The sequence below is a fragment of the Dermacentor silvarum genome, chromosome 1 (assembly GCF_013339745.2).
Source record: "Dermacentor silvarum isolate Dsil-2018 chromosome 1, BIME_Dsil_1.4, whole genome shotgun sequence".
NCBI classification, from domain to species: Eukaryota; Metazoa; Arthropoda; class Arachnida; order Ixodida; family Ixodidae; genus Dermacentor; species Dermacentor silvarum.
Window position 1 is genome coordinate 189,257,012 of NC_051154.1, and position 19,531 is coordinate 189,276,542.

Here is a 19,531-nt window from a genome sequence, read left to right on the forward strand (position 1 = left end):
GTTTTTACCAGGCCGTTTTACCAGGCCGGCTGCACATGGAGTTGGAGTACGACAGTGCTGCGTCGTACTCCAGCATGGCATCGTGATCACAGCGACTCCGATCGACGACCCTGTCTTTTGTCGCCCACGAAGGAGCTCTTAGAAGGCCGTAGCTTCATCGAAAAGTGCGTCAACTCGGACTTTGGGTTCCTCAGGGTAGTTTAATTGAGCAACTCGATGATGGCATACTACTGGGGTACTACTGGGCGCAGAGGAAAAGGAACGTGTCCGCTATGATCGAACACCTAGGCAAGCCCACGCTCTTTCTGGCACTCAGTATGCCCGAGCGCGGACGCGCGCGCACACACACACACACACACACACACACACACACACACACACACACACACACACACGCACACGCACACGCACACGCACACGCACACGCACACGCACACGCACGCACGCACGCACGCACGCACGCACGCACATAAATACGGTCGTCCGTTTATCCGTACGTCCACCTCTCCGCTATCCCTCCATTATAAGTATATAAGGGCCCTGTAATAGCAATCCTCTAACAACAAGCGTGAGAACAAACTGGAGCGAATGCGATATCTTTCATTGAAAATATATTCCCGCTGAATGTTTTGAGAAGCACCTAATAATTAGGGACATAAAACGAACTCAATGATTATTTTCCTCATTCCTCCCCAACACAAGGTACCCTCTAGGCTGGGGTGGTGCCGGTAGAAATGGCTTGCCGTATGATCATTTTTGATTTTTGATTTTTGTTTTTGTTTTCATTTTATCCGCGGTGCTATTGCGGTAACGCTTCAAGGTTGGTATCTGACAAATATGCCGGACAGCGGCGAAGGTGCGCTGACATGACTGGTGGAGACGCGCTAACAACGCCGCTATCGCATTCGCTATAGGTCATTGAAAGGATGCGTATGCGTGCGCGAGCTTTCGCTCGTCAGTAACTAATGATTGTGAACAATCGCCATATGGCTGGCGTGTATGGTCTGTCGCGCGTGTCTATAACGTCGTAGACGGAGATATAATGGCGAGGGTCTCGAAAACTGCCGCGGAGAGCGAGCAATTTTTTTACGCGAGATATTCGGTTCAGTGCTGCATGCAGGAGAATAATGTTTGGCTCGCATGCTCATGGTATACCATTGTCTACAGATCGCAAGTGTTTCCTTACCGAGGTCTTTTTGTTTAATATATGATGTTTAGATGTTGGTGGCCTTTAACTGGGGTCTGGGTCTGCTACTTGTTTTCACATAGGAATGAGCATAATGAGGGCTAAAAAGAGAAAAAATTACTATACTGAAACTTAGACAGCTCAGATAAACAAGTCAAACACTCAGTCTTAAAGAATGTCACCTAAAAAAATACCTTACCGAGTTCAAAATTTGTTGCAATGCCCCTTAAATTGGAACTTCAATGTATTCTAAAGTGGTGCTAGTCTTATGATTTCTGTTAAGGATACGTGACTTCACTATACTGATCGACTTGAATTTGGCAATTTCACTTTTATTAAAAAAAATTACGGGGTTTTACGTGCCAGAACCAGAATCAGATAATGAGGCACGCCGTAGGGGGTCTCCGGGAAATTTGAACCACCTCGGGGTTCTTTAACGTGCACCTAAATATAAGTACACGGGTGTTTTCGCCCCCATCGTAATGCGGCCGCCGTGGCCGGGATTCGATCCCGCGATCTCGTGCTTAGCAGCCCAACACCATAGCCACTAAGCAACCATGGCGGCTGAAACTCGCGTTTATCCTGAAGTCAATAATTTCAAGTTCGTAAGTGAGTCCCTTTTTTTTTCAATATAATTTCCGCCTCTTCAGGCCAATCGACTAAATTAAAGGTATTTCATTTTTAAAGGTTTACACCGTAATCTTTCTAAACAATGTAGCAAGTAATTTTGCGTCCGAACTCACGAGGGTGAAAAAGCAGGCGCTTGCAGTGCCAAGCAATACGCGTAGCACAAGTGAGGCTTCGCGCCTTGCTCATGGAGTCCCTTCATTGTCTCGTTAAGCTGTCTTCACTCGGAGAAGGACGCTTGGCTTAGTGGTGCCTCTTTCGGAAAGAAAACGAAACTATGACCTCTGGCGCTCCACTTTATACGTCAAGAAAGGGTTGCTAGATGGCAGTGACAGGTGACGCGCTCCGCTAACGTTTGGGCACTGCGTCTCCTTCCGCATATATATTACGTGCCTGCGCGCAACATTCGTGCCTGTGTGCCGATAACTTCCGCGGGTAAACAGAACACCGGCGCTGCGCCGCTGTCGCGATAAAAGTAATTCCCTAGAGTTCTGCTCCTGTGCGCTTGTGGATCGCGGTTCCATCTCTTCAATTATGGAACTTTGCCAGTCACAAAAGAGCAAACTTAGTTTCTTTATTCTCTATTTCTCTTTGAGCAGTTTCACTCCATTGAAAGGACTATCGCATTTATCGCTTTTTAAGTTTAGCGCGTGGAAAATTTTCCGTACAGTGACTCCTCACTGCGCTTTCTTTTGCACCGCAGACTGTAAAGGTGCATTAAAGAAAAATAATAAATCAGTTGACACTGATGAAATATTCGTTCGAAAGATTACTTTTGTTAATTTCCCTGGAAAATGTTGATTACTAGAAGAGAAAGTGAAGGACGGACTTCCCGTTTTTAAATTCCGTACCGAAGGCTCAGCGCTGGTACGTCAGTGTGACGTCATGAATGTCATGCATTTTCTCGTATTTCGTTTTCCTTCCTTTCTTTCTTTTTCTCTCTCTTTCTTTCTGTCGTATTTGGCCCGTTGTGACGCAGTAAATGTCACTGAAACTTGCTAATTGTTCCGCTCCCGGCTTTCTTTGAAACTACTAAAATGCGCAGCTAAGCCAGCCACTAGCGAAAAACTTCCGCGGGTAAACAGAACACCAGCGCTGCGCCGCTGGTGTAACGTTGCCCACACGTGACCTTCATTCATTACTGCTCACATCTACAATTTTCAAAGTGCTACGATATTTTATTATTCGTATATAGGCGCGTGCTGGCAGTTTCAAGTGCCACACTTTCGGCGTTTACGTTATCAAGCGGTTACCAGTCGCGATAACAGCTACGCTGTAAGACACGTGTTGGCCTCAAGGCTGCCGTTGCCCATAGAGCCGCAGACTCCCGCTATCGTGAAACTGGCAAACTGCTTGCTTGCAGCATCTAAAGAAAATTTCCTTGACGTTAACGCTTCGAGAAACTTCTTACAGCCAAGTCTCGCTATTTCCCCAGCTTCGGGTGTCTGTCAAAACAAATAAGAGGAATGACTGCACGTTTGAACGGTATCTGGCCAAGTGGTTTCCAACTTCAAAAATACACCAAAATAATCCATTCAGGGGTGGAAACTTTCAGCGCACAAATGCGACCCCCGAGTTTCTTTTGGGTTATTCGACGGTCATGGAAATTCTCCACTACTAACTTCCCTGACGACGCTAACCGCTGACATAGGTGGCATGAAGAGAACACAAGCGAATGACGCGTTTCTTCAGGTTGCTACAGGCAATACAACATTCACGAGAAGACGCGGACACTTCCCAAGTGTCTACAGTAGCGTTGTGTTTTAACGACGAAAGACAGCCCGCGTAAAAAGATAGTCTACCTTAGTGGGAACTCAGAGAAGCAATGCGAGGCTGTCTATTCGCATCAAAGAGCACGCCGCTGACAGGCTCTCGCCTTGAGCTGGGCTGCGGCCTTCCGGTGCGTTCACTGATCCACTGCGGCTAAGAGCTTTATCGCTTTCTTCCTGCTGTCAGGTGTCTTAGAATATTGAAAGCGCGGCTCATATCTGGGACTAAAGTCAACCCTTGCAGGCACGTCTGTGGATTTACGTGTGCCTGTCCCGAACGTCAGCCGCATGTCACGCTGCGTCGCTAGGGTCGTGAACATATAGAAAACCATGCTGAACTTATTACCCTTCAGGGGCTTGCTGGTATGCATTCATATATGTATTTGTGCGTGTACTGACTGCATTTCGAAAGGGAGATGTGGAGTCCTGCAGAAGTAAAAATACAGTTCGAAAGAACCTCGGCGCCACTGCGCGTTCCTTTGTTCAGAAATAAGTGCTGGTTTTTTTTGTTTTTTTTTTTTACGCACTGTTGGATTGCCATACCGCGGTTCATTGCCCACGCAACTGCTCAAATTTGTACTTAGTACGTTGGTGCAAACTTTTGCAGGCACTTGTATTTACGAACTTTCCTTTTTTTGTGTGTAAGCCTGAACTGTGCTGTGCATATATCGAGGTGTCGGGTCTAGGTCAGATGACGTCAAAGATGCAACGGGTTATACGCGGAATATAATTAAGTACCCCGTTTTGCTTTCCCTCTCAACATTAATTTAGAATTGTCAGTGGCTGCATATATTTGTTTATTTTTTTGCTACTTGCAGACAAATGAGAAGGTAGGCTACATTTGAGATGACTATATCAATGTACCGTAAAAAAATGGAACAACCCATTTTCCTAGAGAGAGAGAAAGATAAACGGGGTGGGAAAGGCAGGGAGATTCAGCGGAAGAGATTCTGGTTTGCTATTCTGCACTGGGGAAGGATAAGGGTAAATGAAAGACGGAAAGAATAATGGACAGAAAATGCAAAGGCACAAATAAAAGTAGACGAGATTGGGAACGTCCATGAGAACGAGAGTCTCTCTATTAGGCTACTCAAACACAAACATTTGAAGAGTGTCTTGACAGACTTGTTGTAAGACGGCTGTATAGGCCGGCGTTCCAGGACTGTCTGCTCTGATAGTGGCCGGTCCAACGGGCCAACGCGGTCGCGAGTGATGGGCTGTATGCGCTGTATCGGGGACAACGGCAATTAATGTGTTCAATAGTTTCCTCGCTGCCGCAGTGGTCACACGCAGCACTATCTTCCCTTTTGGTGCGGAAAGCCAAGGATTTTGTAAAAGCGACGCCAAGCCACAGTCGGTAAATAAAGTAGCGTTGTCTTGGGTCCGGATAGTCCAGGTGGAATGCGAAGTGGAAGACAGGGCTCCAGTCCATGCAGAAGTGTGTGCTGGATACGAGGTGTGTTCCACAACGATTTTGTGGTATCGTTTGGAAGCATTCGAAGTCTCGCTTCTGAATTTGTTCTTGATAGCGGGATTGGTTCCTGCACGCCGTCTTCATGAGCAGATCGAGCAGCTTGATCGAAAATTCGTTGCCTGTTACTCCACAGTGGCTAAGGATCCACTGAAATGTGACGTCGTGTCCTTGGTCAACGAGGCGATGAAGGAACGGTCGGATTTCTATGACTAGTTGTTCGTGGGGTCCACACCGTAAGATGGAAAGCAAGCAATGTAGAGCTGCCTTGGAGTCACTGAAAACACTCCATTTGTTAGGTAGTTCCTCACGAATTATGCGATGTGCGCTATACGAAGAGCAGCAAGTTCCGCGGCTGTCGAGGTCTTCTGGTGTGATGTCTTGAACCTCAAGGTGGAGACTTTCGCAGCAAAAAACACTGCTCCTGCAGAACCGTCCATGGTGGCGGAACCATCAGTGGGTATGATCGTTGTATTTTTCGTACAGCAAGAGCAGCAAAAGTTGCATTTCCCGTATATATGCACACGGATATCACAAACACACAAGCCCTCTAAGTCTACAAAAAAACTGAATGTAAGCAAGACAACAGACAAAAAAGAAATCTTAACCAGGAGAAGTGACCCATATATGCACCCGCGTTTATAGTAAAAGAAGATCGTGTTACCTATACAATAAAAACACTATATGCGCAACGCAAGAGAGAGAGAGAAAAGTTTACGAAATGCAGAGAGGTTGGCCTGACGTACATTCCTTTAGCAAGCTACTCTGCGTTGGGGGAAGCGGAAGAGGGAAAGAAGGAGGGAAGAAAGAGGCGCATGATGGATGACGATAACGAGAGAAGAAAGATGTAAAACGTATAGCAAGCAATTTGGTCTACTCAAAGCCTACAGTCCAGGCCCGTGCGCTTTAAAAGATCCAGTAACGCCTGGATGGCCTCAACGCTCGAGTGAACGTCTGACCAAAGCCAAAAGCAAGAAAACCATCGTTCACGTAATCCTAACATCAAAAAGTCAATATACATACACTTCATAAGCATCTACAAATAAAATGGATTACTGCACGCAAGCAACTACAGCAAAATCGAGCCATTGCAATAAATAAAGCTGTACATGTATTACGGCCCGTATAAGAGCTTGTGATAATAAAATTAACTTATAAATTTGTATAGTATCCGCGGCTAAAAGAGGCACTGCGTAGTTGAGTGCGTCAGACTTCAATCCTCGGGGGCTGGCTAATATGTAACAAAATATCGGCGCACACACATTTATATTTCGTATGCACAAAAATGCGGTCACGTCGCGGCCAGAAATGAAACTCGCAGCATTGCGTCCCCTAGCAACAGAATTCTTTTCGCCGCTCAGACACTGCGAGAGAGAGAGAGATAAACGGGGTGGGGTAGGCAGGCACGTTAACCCGGCAAAATATGCTGGTTTGCTACCTTGCACTGCAGGAAGGGTAAGGCGAAATAAAAGACGGAAATAGTAGCGGAGGGAAAAAGCTTGGATAGTGCATGCACTTGTTTAATTGGTGGCTGCGTAATCTCCCTGCAGCCGCTACGGCGTTGCACTGATAAGCACGAGGTCGCGGGACCAAATCCCGGCCGCGGCGGCAGCATTTCGATGCGGGCTAAATGCAAAAATGACCATGTCCCGTGCATTGGGGCACGTTAAAAATTCCCCAGGTGGTCGCAAATTCCCGGACTCTCCCACTAAGGCGTGCCTCATAATCAAATCGTGATTTTGGCACATAAAACCGCAGAATTTAATTTTCTTTGCCTTCTCTCTCTCTCTCTGTGTGTGCAAAATAGATAATTACTTTTGTCTATTGCTCTTGGCTTTATATGGTCGTCATACAATATTCACGAATGACAACCGAGCTAGTTAAGCTCCTACGAAAGCTCGAATCTCGAACTTTTCCTCTCTCCTTCCACTCATATTTTTAAGCGCCTTTCCCCCATCCCGGGTGCAGGGTAGTGGGCCGGGCTCAGCGTGGTTAATCTGCCAGCCTCTTCCTTATAGCTTTGCTCTTTCTCTCTGACTTGAAAACAGCGCGACGAAAACAATCAGTCGGGCGAGAAAACACTATTCACATAAAACTATACGAGTGAATGAACTGGCGAAGCCTCCTTAATTCTGGACTCCCTTGCACATGGTGCCGCTGACGTATACCTGCTCTTACTCATGAATTAGTCTTTCAATTGCACGCTGACAAACCGGTGCTACAGCAAGGCCTGTGTATGCTGTCAAGCCTGTGTGTATGCTGTCGATGATGATGATGGTACTGCCCTTTTGCCTTTGTGCCGGCGAATCATAAATCAAGTTGTAGGTTTTAACGTCCTAAAGCGACACATGGGCCTCAGAGACGCTGTAGTGTGGGCTTTGGACTTATAATTTCGACCACCCGTGGGATTCTTTACGTGCACCCAAATCGGAGTACCCGAGCGTTTCTGCATTTGGCCCTTTTGGGAATGCAGCCGCCGCGGCAGTATTTCGAAGCTCCGACCTTGCGATGGGGAGCAGAATGTCATAGCCATTGACTTACCGCGGCGGCCGCGTGAACTCGGCGAAATAATAGACAGTTTTAGATTAGGGGTCCCAACGCTTGTGTCCACCTAATCTAAAACTCTCTGTTATTGAGCGCCCCTTTGTGCGTGCGTGCGTGCGTGTTTAGGTTCAAAACTGAATTGCTATACGGCCCCTATAAGAAAAACATCATGCATGTGCTATCGAAGGTGATTATCTAAGTAAGCGAATAACTTTGTTATCCCGCTGAATAGTCTGTGGATCACTGAAATCCAATTGACGTACTAGAATGAGTCTGAATACATCCTACTGAAGGCTTCTTCTTTTTTTTTCTTTTTTTTTTGGTTATACATGCATGGAATTAGTTGCGTAATATTAAGGACGAGAAAGCAAAGGTTTTCGTGAAGCAATCAATGACGTTAATATATTTCTTCCGGGGGTATCGCTACTGACTGTCCGACAAGAACCACAGCCGACCGCGAAAAACTTGCGCCGAAAGATTCATTAAAGAAGTGCTTTTCGAAGTAATTGTTAGCGCAGCCGTGGAAAAATGGTTGCTGACGTTCCGCGTCTTCGCGGAGCTGGGCTCTGAACTTTCTCATCTGGTCCAGTCGTTACTGTCATTGCGCACCCATCTTGGCAATATAACGCTGTGGAGTCTTTCGGCCCGTAAACGACGTCGCTCTGCGAACTCTTCTTCGATGAGGATCTGTTTTGGCGGTGTTCTTAGCGCGCCCATTGCACGCCGCCGCAATCGTCGAGACAGAGAGAGGGATATAAGGAAGGCAGGGATGTTAACCAGTTAAGAGCCCGGTTGGCTACCCTACGCTGGGGGAAGACACAACAAGCTAACCAAGGAGAAGCAGACCAATCGCCAGAGGCCTGCGTCACTCTCTTCACTTCTGAGCACAGTGGTGCCGGCGTGGCGTCAGTACAGCTCGCAACCGGTGATATACGTTCGCTCCGCTGGCGCGGACCCACTAAAGTCTTCTCGCCCCCTCTCGTCAGCCGGACAGATAAGAACAATTTGTCACGGTTGACAATGCAACGAAAGAAGTGTCGCTTTAAAACCAAACAAAAAGGACCTCCTGTAAACGAGGAGAGCGTTAATTTGATGAAATGTTTCGGCATCGAGATAAAACTTTGACGTTCGCTCTTTAGATATTACTTTCCGGCAATATATTTTACCACGATCAAGAAGTTCATCGATAACTACACATTTACGAGTTCACGCTTCGTGTAGATGTGTGTGTAAAGTGGGGAGTATACTGCTTTTGTCGCATTGCGGAATGAGTAGTCAACGGATATTGGCATTTCTAAAAGCATGAAACGCGTTCCATCGTTTCGTGTTAATTCAGTATGCTCACGCTTTGAATGGTGGCGATGACAAACAATTGTTTTCATTAATTCAGTTCAAGTCTATTTTCACTCTTCGCTACTTAATCCGTTATTATCAATGACAACGTAAAAAAAAGAAGAAAAAAAACGGTGCGCCTGTTAACGTGATCAATAAGATAACAAATATTTTATGCTCGACCGCTTATCTATTCTCGACGCCGGAGTGTCACTTTCGTAAATTTATTCACTTCACCAAACGCTTAGCGAACGTCCGCCCTTGTGCTGTGATTGTGACGATGACGAACACCAGGCTGCGAATTTAGGCTCCGTAGCTGTAGCGCGCAAGTGCGAGCACCGGATCGGAGTGAAATACCTCCGCAGGGCGTTGGGCAGGTTTTGTGTTATGGGGGAGACGGCCCACGTGACGCTCACTAGCCGATCAGTGAGCCACGCCTGCGAAACGGCACACGGAAAGGAAATGCGATGATATATATATATATATATATATATATATATATATATATATATTTTATGGTGCTAAGCTTCGATCAGAAAAATGGCAGTGATTCACGCATTCTTTGTAAAACAATAAAATCCGCGACTGCTTCTCGCTTTTCGCGTGGTGGCCGACGAAATTGCAGGGTGCGCGCTCGCTCGATGTGCGACGCTCTTTGATTCTCGAGACTATTGCTTCAGGGGATTGCCCTGCGGGACATAACGTCCGAACCAAGCTCGTGCCCTCCCCTCGCCCTACCTACACCTTACCCTACACCCGCGTGAGTTGTTGCTACAGGGCTCGGGTGTCTCGATGCGCTTGCAAAAGGAGAGAGGCAATTGTGCGAAAAGGTGGTGCAACGATACGCGGAAAAACAAAAAATCTCGGAGACTTCAAGGATTGAAACCGAGCAAGTCGTTGCGAAATGTACAGACGTAACGCGAACGAAAGTGGTCTGCCGTTCTGTTTTTATTTTTCATTCTCTTTTTTTTTTCCACGAGAGACGGAAACAAGGCTGCTACGTAGCTTCAAGCGTTCATGCGCTTCTCTTGACGCTGTCTATATTCGACTGCGCCGGCAGAGAAAAGCCCTCCAGTCAGAAAACCGGCGTTTTGTCACCTTAGTTATTTTCTCCTTCGTGAAGAATACAAGGGACTACACTTTTACCTTTTATTTCTTGCTCCACTTTGGGCAAAAAGCACCATCGTTCTGTGCATGCCATGTTACAGCTCGCGTGCATTCGTAGTATCAGACGTTTTAAGTTAGCGAGGGACCCTTTACCTCCACTGTGTAGCTATGCCGCTATCCAGAACAGACGCAGCTACTCGTTCGCTCGCACGTGAACTTACACTTGCACAGTGGAACTCGACGAAATTCACCAACGCTCGTCTTCTCCACAACTTGGATCCGAATCTACAGCTCCGTCTTCCGTCAGGAATATCTAGAGCTGAGGAGACGCTTCTGTGCCGCTTGTGCATGGCTTGGCGTGGCCTTCACGAATGCTTACTCATTTCGGTTCGGAATGGCCAACAGCCCTACATGCGATATCTGTAGCTGCGAGGAAACAATCACCCACATTCTCTGTGAGTGTCCCCGCTTCAGTGCGCCCATGCAGGAAAGAACTTTCAAAAGTGTTAGATAGACTTGACATGCTCCCTTTGTCGGAGGAAAAGTTCATGGTCCCTGGGACAATGGCCGAGACAGTCCTCAGCACAAAATGCTTTGAAAGCGTTGTTGTGCTTCTTGCGGAGAACTGCGTGGTCGGAGAGACAGACTTTAAGCAGTGCCGTATTCTCCTTTTGTTTTTGTAGCATCTGTTTTCTATTATCTTTTATTCCCCTTACACCCTTTACCCAGCACAGGGTAGCCAGCTGGTCTGAGGACTGGCTAACCTGCCTGTTTTTCCGTCTATTCCTCCTTCCTTCCTTTATTTGAGCCCGACCAAGACTTAGAGTTAAAATATTAGCTTGTTTCATTTTCGAGATCTTACTGGTATTATTTTCTGGACCTCAACTATGTTCTGCCAAGTTAAACGCCTATTGAATATTATCTATGCAATCCCATGGTTAAAGTGGGATTTGCTATCGTGACTCGTCGCTTGCGAACATTTTCCACCGACTTACGTCACTTCTTTATTGCGTGCGGACATTCTTCTTCAGAGCGCAGTCGTTGTTCACAGGTTCAAAGAGTAGCAGAAAAAATTGGAGGACGCTTAAGCTTCGCCTTTCAGAGTGGAATGCGATAGCATTCAAAGATCCCTGGCTGCTTATCAGGCTTCCGGGCAACTGCAGCTTTTTTGTCCAACTTCGCCTCCGCGCCCGGCTGTGGAGGAGGCGAGCGCCATCTGGATGGTGTTTTTGCAAGGAAGTAACAGCGGCGCGCCCTTGCAGGAAATGAAGAAATGCTGGAAAAGGGGTTTGTGTTTGAGTTTCGGCGTAAGATAACTATGTTTTCTCGTATATTCAAATTGCAATCCGACTCTATCACGTCTGTAGGTTGTGGTTACGTCGTACTTTACAATTTTTCTGACGGATTTTAATTTGAGAAATTCAATTTTGTTCCCCAGCGCCTTGCGCCACGCGGAGGGCCTGTGCGGTCGGTGTGGTTCGAGCTGATTATTTTCGCCAACGAGATCGGCGCCAACACCAACGCCGGATTTTCCGTGACACGGGGGCCCTTAACGCTGTCGCGTTAAAATTAGCTCTAGTTTCGTATTGCCACCATTCGCGGCCGCGCCGCAGGTTTTCGTCTGGTGAGGTATACATTAAAATTTGGGGCCGAATACCTTTTTTGTTCGTAAGTGTTCTTTGCCATTGGCCGGTCGTATATTCGCTAAAAATATGTCCAGCGTCTGGATTAGCTGGGAGTTTTCTCGTACAAACAATTATATCATAAGAGGCTTTTGTGGATACGGATCATTGAATAAGTCGTAGCATGATGGACGGCGCGCTCCTAGGGCTGATCCCACAGTGAGCACCGTCATTACACAGCGGAGGCTGAGTTCCAGCAACATATGGGGCATTTCTCCAGTGCGTTTTCATCGAAGTGGCTGCATTAAACTTTGGTGTGTAAAACGCAGTCTTCACCGGCTTTTCTTTTCTTTCTGGGGTTTTACGTGCCAAAACCAGTTCTGATTATGAGGCACGCCGTAGTGGAGGCCTCCGGATTAATTTTGACCACCTGGGGTTCTTTAACGTGCACTACAACGCAAGCACACGCGCGTTTTTGCATTTCGCCTCCATCGAAATGCGGCCGCCGCGGCCGGGATTCGATCCCGCGATCTCGTGCTCAGCAGCGCAACGCCTTAGCTGACTGAGCCACCGTGGCGGGTCTTCACCTGCTTTTGTCATCTATGGTAAGCGGCGGTTCCGTGTTAATTTACTTAGCTGAGATAACATGAAACCGCGGATCCGTAACTATAGCCCACGACAATAATACCGGCATACGTCTCAAGTGTAGCTATTGGCTATGGCGTTGCGCTTCTGAGCTCAAGGTCGCGAGTTCGCTCCTAGCCGGCTTTGGTGGCCGCCTTCTTATGTGGGCGGAATTCAAAAATGCTTGTGTAATAAGATTTAGGTGCACATTAACGAACCTCAAGCGTACCTAATAATCAGATCGTTGTTTTGGCACGGAAACCCACAAACATTTAACTTATTTGCTATGTGCCGCAGGTGCCGTCGCTGAATGTTATATTATGAGCGTGGAAGTTATCGGCGCCATGTTCGGCTTTATTAAACTCGCCTTCGTATTCGTCACTGAATTCTTCTCTGTGCAAATAAGTTAACTAAGTGCAAAAGCGGTAGCTTTTCATATGCGCGTAAAGGACCTCGCTCAACTCAACCGCGATATAGAGCTCAGTCAAGGTTTATTGAAACTACGCGCGGTGACACAACACTCCCCGCACCCCGCCTTTTGGGCCCGTATATATAAAACTAAATTTGTGCATTTAGAAGTTAGTCGTACTTGAGGAACTAAGTTTGTAGAACGCAAGGAATGGGGACCCGCATTCACAAAACTTCTCTTCTGTAAGATTGCTTCCTCACTGATAGCTAGTTGGTCAGGAACCCGCCACTATATAATGATAATGATTGGCGTGATAGCATAAAATACCACCGCTGCAACTGTCAATCCCGCATATTTGTTGAAGCTTCGGGCGATATAACCACCCGTTTATATATACTGCCGCAGCTTTCTGGCGTGTCAACGCTTGCTGATTGCCATACCTGTTTAAAATTACAGCTGATTTGGCATCGCCCCGCATCCATGCTGCAGTTTCAAAGTCGAACAACGCCGCAAATCGTGCAGCCATCTTGTGTCACTTGAGGAACAGCTTCAACATTGGGGCAATAATTAAGTAAGCAAATATGATGCAGGGCGATCATCACCTGTTTCGTTGTCCTTCTTGTGCCATTTGCGCTGTTCTCCCGTTCTGTCCATATAAACCAACCAGCCTAACTTCGTACACGCGTGTCTCTTGAAATCTTCACGAGTCTCCCGCATTGGTTGCTTTTTCAGGAACTTTTTTACGAAAGCGCTTTGAAACGTGCACCCGTAGTATCTTGAGACATTCTTTCCGGAAAGACGCTCCAAAAGGCAGAGAAGAGCGGCTTGGCTCCTTGAATAGAGTGGAATGGCCGCACTTGTGTGTCTTGTTGCAAAGCGCTTATCAACTTTTCTTTATTTTTTTTTCTGCATCTGCTGCAGAACGCCACTTGTTGCGCGCCAGTGCCGCAATCTACCTTGCTGTGACAGCTCACGAAGCGGGTGAGACATGCCACGAATTCTCCGCATATGCCGTGCATGCGACTTCGTTGGTGGAGGGCAAGCTAAGTATTGTGCGGGAAGTTGATGTGTTACAGACGGTCATTATGATGCTTCTGCTCCTAAATATATACATGTATACGTTGGGGTTTTGTGCAACATTTTATGGTAACGTATACCGTATAGGCCCCCAACCATTACGGGGGGCATGCAGATTCCATGATGTTCCGTACAGTTTGGATACGTAGCCCATAAAAAAAGGAGGGGGGGGGGGGGACGGGGGGACGGCAGTCTGTAATAGTGAAAGCAATATTCCTCATATTTATCGAAACGTGGGCGAGCTGGTGTTTCGTTTGAACCATCGGGGCGATAAGCGCAGTGAACAGCTCTTGGTGCGTCGCGATGCAGTGCCCTTCTCTACTGGGTTCGTGGAGTAAGACAGACAGGAGAGCTGACTTGCCTTATAACATAGTCAAACTTATTTGCTGCATATTTAAACTTCGTGGAGCAACACGTAGGTGGAGTTGAAGAGAGGGGAGACACAAAGAAACGGAAAGGCTGAGGGGTTAATCAAGGCCGTGCTCGACAGACACTTGGCGAAGGGGAAAAGAGAGAAAAAAAATTTAAAAAAAAAGGAAAAGTAAGAAAGTTGTTAAAGAGGCACTCAGTGTAAAGACACTCGCAGAGGTATGTGGTTATTGACAGTCACAGTCCAGTCGCTGCCGGGTTTAGCGATATCGGTACAGTCTGACTGGCCGACGGGCACCGTTTGTTTTCTCTCGTAAGTTGTTTTATTGCTGCCTTTTTCGTATGGCGGCGCGCACATTTAGCGTTGACAGCTAGCGGAGAAAAAAAATAGGAGAGAGCACGTACTAAAGCCCTCAAAGACGCAAACGTAAGTGAGGAAGGTGGAAGATAGCATTTTAGAAAGCTGGACGCTGCGCGTCACCTGGACATTGGTTGGCCGCTCCAAATGCATTGCGAGATAGGCAATATCGGCGCTCCTGCCCATATTCCTTCGTGGCGGGGTCTGTTGGTGCGAATGTTCGAGAAAAAAAAAGAAATGAGTGATTCCTTCAGCTCTGTGAACTCATTTACTTCGACAGCAGCATTCTGCCACTGTGAAGACCACCATTTTGTTTGTTTGTTTGTTTGTTTGTTTGTTTGTTTGTTTGTTTGTTTGTTTGTTTGTTTGTTTGTTTGTTTGTTTGTTTGTTTGTTTGTTTGTTTGTTTGTTTGTTTGTCTTCTGTTGATGGCTCATCGACTATGGGGGATTGCCAAAACTAGAAAAGGAATTGGAAGAAAGTGTTTGGAATCTAACTAGAAGACGGCATTTAGTACTACCTAGAAAACAGATTAAATATTTAGGGCAAAATTTGAAGAATAAAGAATAACATATTATTATTATTATTATTATTATTATTATTATTATTATTATTATTATTATTATTATTATTATTATTATTATTATTATTATTATTATTATTATTATTTATTACATACTGCAGTCCGAAGACCAAGCAGGAGGGGCAAAAAGGGAACATATTGAAAGAAATGAACAAGTTATACAAAAGGTTATAATAAACATTGCTACTGAACGACAAGTATACACTAACAAATATGATAAATATACACGTGTAGAAAAATTTGCACAACTATGTATTAACAGTTTTATGTTCAGAAGGGTAACGAAAACACATCGAAATTTATACACAAACAGTTTAAACGCAATCCACAGTTTTATGCACACAAGGGTTAGAAAACACAATTTAGATAACGCGTTGACATAATATAGTATGGCAATAACAACAATGAAGTTTACACGAAAAGATGCATGTGTTTTTCGAAGTCAGGAAAGCCACGTTCTGGAAAAACATTTGAAGGCAGTGCATTCCATTCGTTAATGGTTCGCGGAAAAAACGAGTGTCGCGTGCTCCCGCCGAATCTGTCAGTCGACAGTGAAACGACGACGACGGCTTCCTGGGCGCCCTTACTACGTCGGACTTTATCAAATGGCAGCGTGACGACGCTGAAATTCGACCTTTCATCGACCAGTTAGAGGGCCGTCAAACAACCATACCACGCCATCTACGTCGCGTCTTGACGTCCTTCTGTTTACGAGACAATGTGCTCTACAAGAAGAACGCCCGCCCGAATGACCGAGCCTACCTCCTAGTAGTTCCCAAAGACTTGCGGGACGATATTCTTTTCGCTTGCCACGACGAGCCTACATCTGGCCACCTCGGCTCCTCACGAACGCTTGCTAGAGTGCGCGAGATGTATTACTGGCCCGGACTTTCGGCAAGCGTCAAGCAGTATGTTAAAGGCTGCCGTGAATGTCGGCGACGAAAGTCACCACCCCTGAAACCCGCCGGGTTATGGCAACCCATAGAACCACCTCATAAGACATTCGACCAAGTCGGCTTGGACATTCTTGGGCCTTTCCTCTGTCAACCGACGGCAACAAGTGGGTGATTGTCGCCACTGACTATTTAACCCGCTATGCCGAGACAGAGGCGCTCCCACGAGCCACGGCTTCTGAGGTAGCGCAGTTCTTCATGTGTCACATTGTATTGCGCCATGGTGCCCCAGCCACTGTTATCACAGATAGAGGAACGGCGTTCACGGTACAGCTCATGGACGAAATTTTTCAACTAAGCAACACCAGGCATCGAAAGACGATCGCTTACCATCCGCAGTCCAATGGCCTTACGGAGCGATTAAACAAGACCATCACAGACATGATCTCTATGTACATCGACGTCCAGCACAAAACATGGGATCGTATCCTGCCTTATGTGACCTTCGAGTATAATACCGCCGTACAAGAAACAACGCGTTTCACACCATTTCGCCTTGTCTACGGCCGCGAAGTACAGACGATGCTGGACGCTACTCTTCCGTGCCACAACGCCGAGCACCTAACTACTGACGCCGAAGAACTTGCTCAGCGCGCTGAGGAGGCTCGCCAGCTCGCGCGGCTGCACATCGGTGAGCAGCAACACGCAGATGCACGGCGCTATAACATCCGTCACCGGCAAGTGCGCTACAGTCCCGGCGACCAAGTGTTGGTGTGGACCCCTGTTCGCCACCGTGGCCTTTGTGAAAAGTTGCTCAGCCGGTATTTTGGCCCCTACAAAGTGCTGCGCCGCATTAGTGACGTCAACTATGAAGTCGTTCCAGACAGCGCGGCGCAAACACGGCGTCGACAACCACCTAGCCCTGACGTAGTTCACGTCGTACGCATGAAGCCCTACGTTGCGCGTTTGTGATTTTTACGCTCCCATTTGCACCTCATGCGCTTACCTCTCTTTTTCAGAGAGGTAGAGAATTGTTTCTAGCTGCGCTGCTGTAGCTCTCACTGTGTTCAGTGCGCGAGCATCTTCATTGAGCGTGTTTTCTTTTTTTGCTTTTTTTTTTCCTTTCCCACACCACTTCTTGAGCATCGAGCCGATGCTGTTTCCAAGGAAGGGGGGAAATGTCACCTGTAGTAGTGGGACCAGGGCAAGCGCAGAGGCGCAAGAAGAAAGAAGTGCGCGTGCTATCCGCCCCGCTCGATAGTTCGCTCTCGCAGCCGTTTTCTCCAGAGCCCAGCTGCTCTCAATAAACGTCGTCAGCCCCCTTTTGAAGGCGCGTGGCAATATAGTACCAGAAATATTACTAGAAAATTGCTTTGAAATGATTACAGATTCTTCAACGGCTGATCAAGCATCCTTGAGACAGTGCCCAACAGAGGAGGATCTCAGAGAAAGACTTTCAGGAATTGAAGAATTCACTCCAATTTAGCTAAATGATACTTTTGAAATGTTTTCCCCAGCATATACGAACCAGTGACAGGACAAAAAGAAACGATCAATTGCCTCATCTGCTCCATAGATTGAAAACAGCGGCGAGGGAGCCGTACCAGCCCTGTGCTGATAAACTTTTAAGGTACTTCCATTTTCCAGTGTGAACGAAATTTCTGCGCCAGAGTAAGTGTCATACTCTGCAAAATTAGTTATAGCTGGTTTCGAACAAGGGCATGCTTCGTAAGTTTCCCGCATCTAGCTGCAGTTATCTACACTGATGTGCGAAGTACCAGGAGAACTGGACAACTAAGGCCCATTCTCGCCAGTCTATCTGCTACTTCATTAATAAATAATGCCTTATGGCCTGGTACCCAGACGAGTTTTATTATTTTAAATGAGCAAGTACTAGCAAAGAATTCAATTCTCTGGTTTTGCGGGCCAAGACCACGATCTCATTAAGACGCACACCGCCGTGGAGGACTCCGGATTAATTTCGAGAACCTGGGGCTCTTTAACGTGCACCTAAATCTAAGTACACGTGTTGCATTTCGGCCCCATTGAAATACGGCTCGTGCTTAGCAGCGCAACACCATTAGCGGCTGGGATAACACGGCGCGCGTCAGCAGGCACTAGAGAATGGAATGTGCGTAAAATGTGAGACTCACTGTTTGCAGCGAATGATGAACATAGGCGTAAAGAATATGTTAATATAACTGATGAGATTGATGGAATTAGTTATCGCGGAGCTAATATAATTCCCAGGAACTCATCCAGAAATATTGATATAAAGTCAGAAAGTCTAAGAAAGACCAATCAGGGAAAAAATGTCAGTAACCGATATTTCTTCGAATTTTTAAGCTTCTGTCACAATGATGGTAGCTACCGCGATTTCCATTAAATGATCTTGCAATATCGAATTTCAAACTATTGTAGGAGATATGTTTTGCTTTGCACGGATGAATATCATCATAGATTATCTCGAGGTATTCTCGCACGCCGCCAATAGGTACGCATCTCACAGATGCGTACATTCAAGGGACCAAACAGATTCTGTACGAAGACAGCCTGTGGTGTTTGAAATCTCGGCCAATGAACTCTAAGATATATCGAAGTCTTGGAAATAAAATGGTTTCTAATGTTCTTACCGGTGCTTCATACATATTTAAGAATGTTTGCACACTAAGCAAACGCCTTTTATATCCTCGAATAATTGCGTCAGTGTAAAAAGTTTCGAGAACTTGTGTAAAACAGTCGAATTTATTTGTTTCCATCGTTCAGAAGGACATTATCCAAGCACCTACCTGCCCGACGTGACGCCGTGTGAACTTCACATTTGAAGTCTCCTTACACCATTTCCTAAATTCAGTTATTGTATAACTCAATATTTAGGGCGCAGGTGAGGGGGCAGTTTCGGTGTGAAGTGGTTCTTGTTTTTCAGGTTCGATGACTCGTTTTGAATGTCCCGCCTGGCTAACTCTGAGGCCAAAACGTCTACTACAATTTATTTCACGAGCGAAATGACGCCGCGCCACGGACGAAGTTTCAGTGATTTAATTTCCCCTGTACATTTGCAACGCTGCTATACAGGGCACTTGACGGCTGTGAATCTTGTGAGCTACTGTGTAAACTACGTATGTAAACTACTATGTAAACTAACTCCACTAGTACGCGAATCACTTTTTCAATGCCAGCGACATATCTGGTATTTTCGCTTGTAACTTGAAGTTTGTTTCGATAGTGGTTATAGACATCCTTGAATGGTGATGTTACCCCATAAATATTGCCCGGTTTCGAGCTGATGAAAGCCAGAGGCACTTCTTCGTGAAGCTCGTAATTTTAAGCCCAAGTACAGCTTCGCCGCAGTCCGTGCTTTTGTGTACGTCTCGAAGTGAGCTGTCGAATACGGTAGTCGTGCGCGCACACGACAAACACGCAACACGCAACAAACACATACATGAATACATTACCTCACCAAGCTGGAATACAATACATGCGTTGAGCATATATTTCAATTATATGCTCAACGCATGTATTGTTTTGCGCCATAAAACCCTACATATCTTCAATTATACA

General features: G+C 46.3%; 1 protein-coding gene across 1 annotated transcript in view; it reads left to right on the plus strand.

Annotated features, from left to right (window-relative positions):
- The window catches only part of LOC119436542 (serine/arginine repetitive matrix protein 2), a 214,595-nt gene that overhangs the window by 168,024 nt on the left and 27,040 nt on the right, over positions 1-19,531 (plus strand). The gene's annotated exons all lie outside the window — the stretch shown is intronic.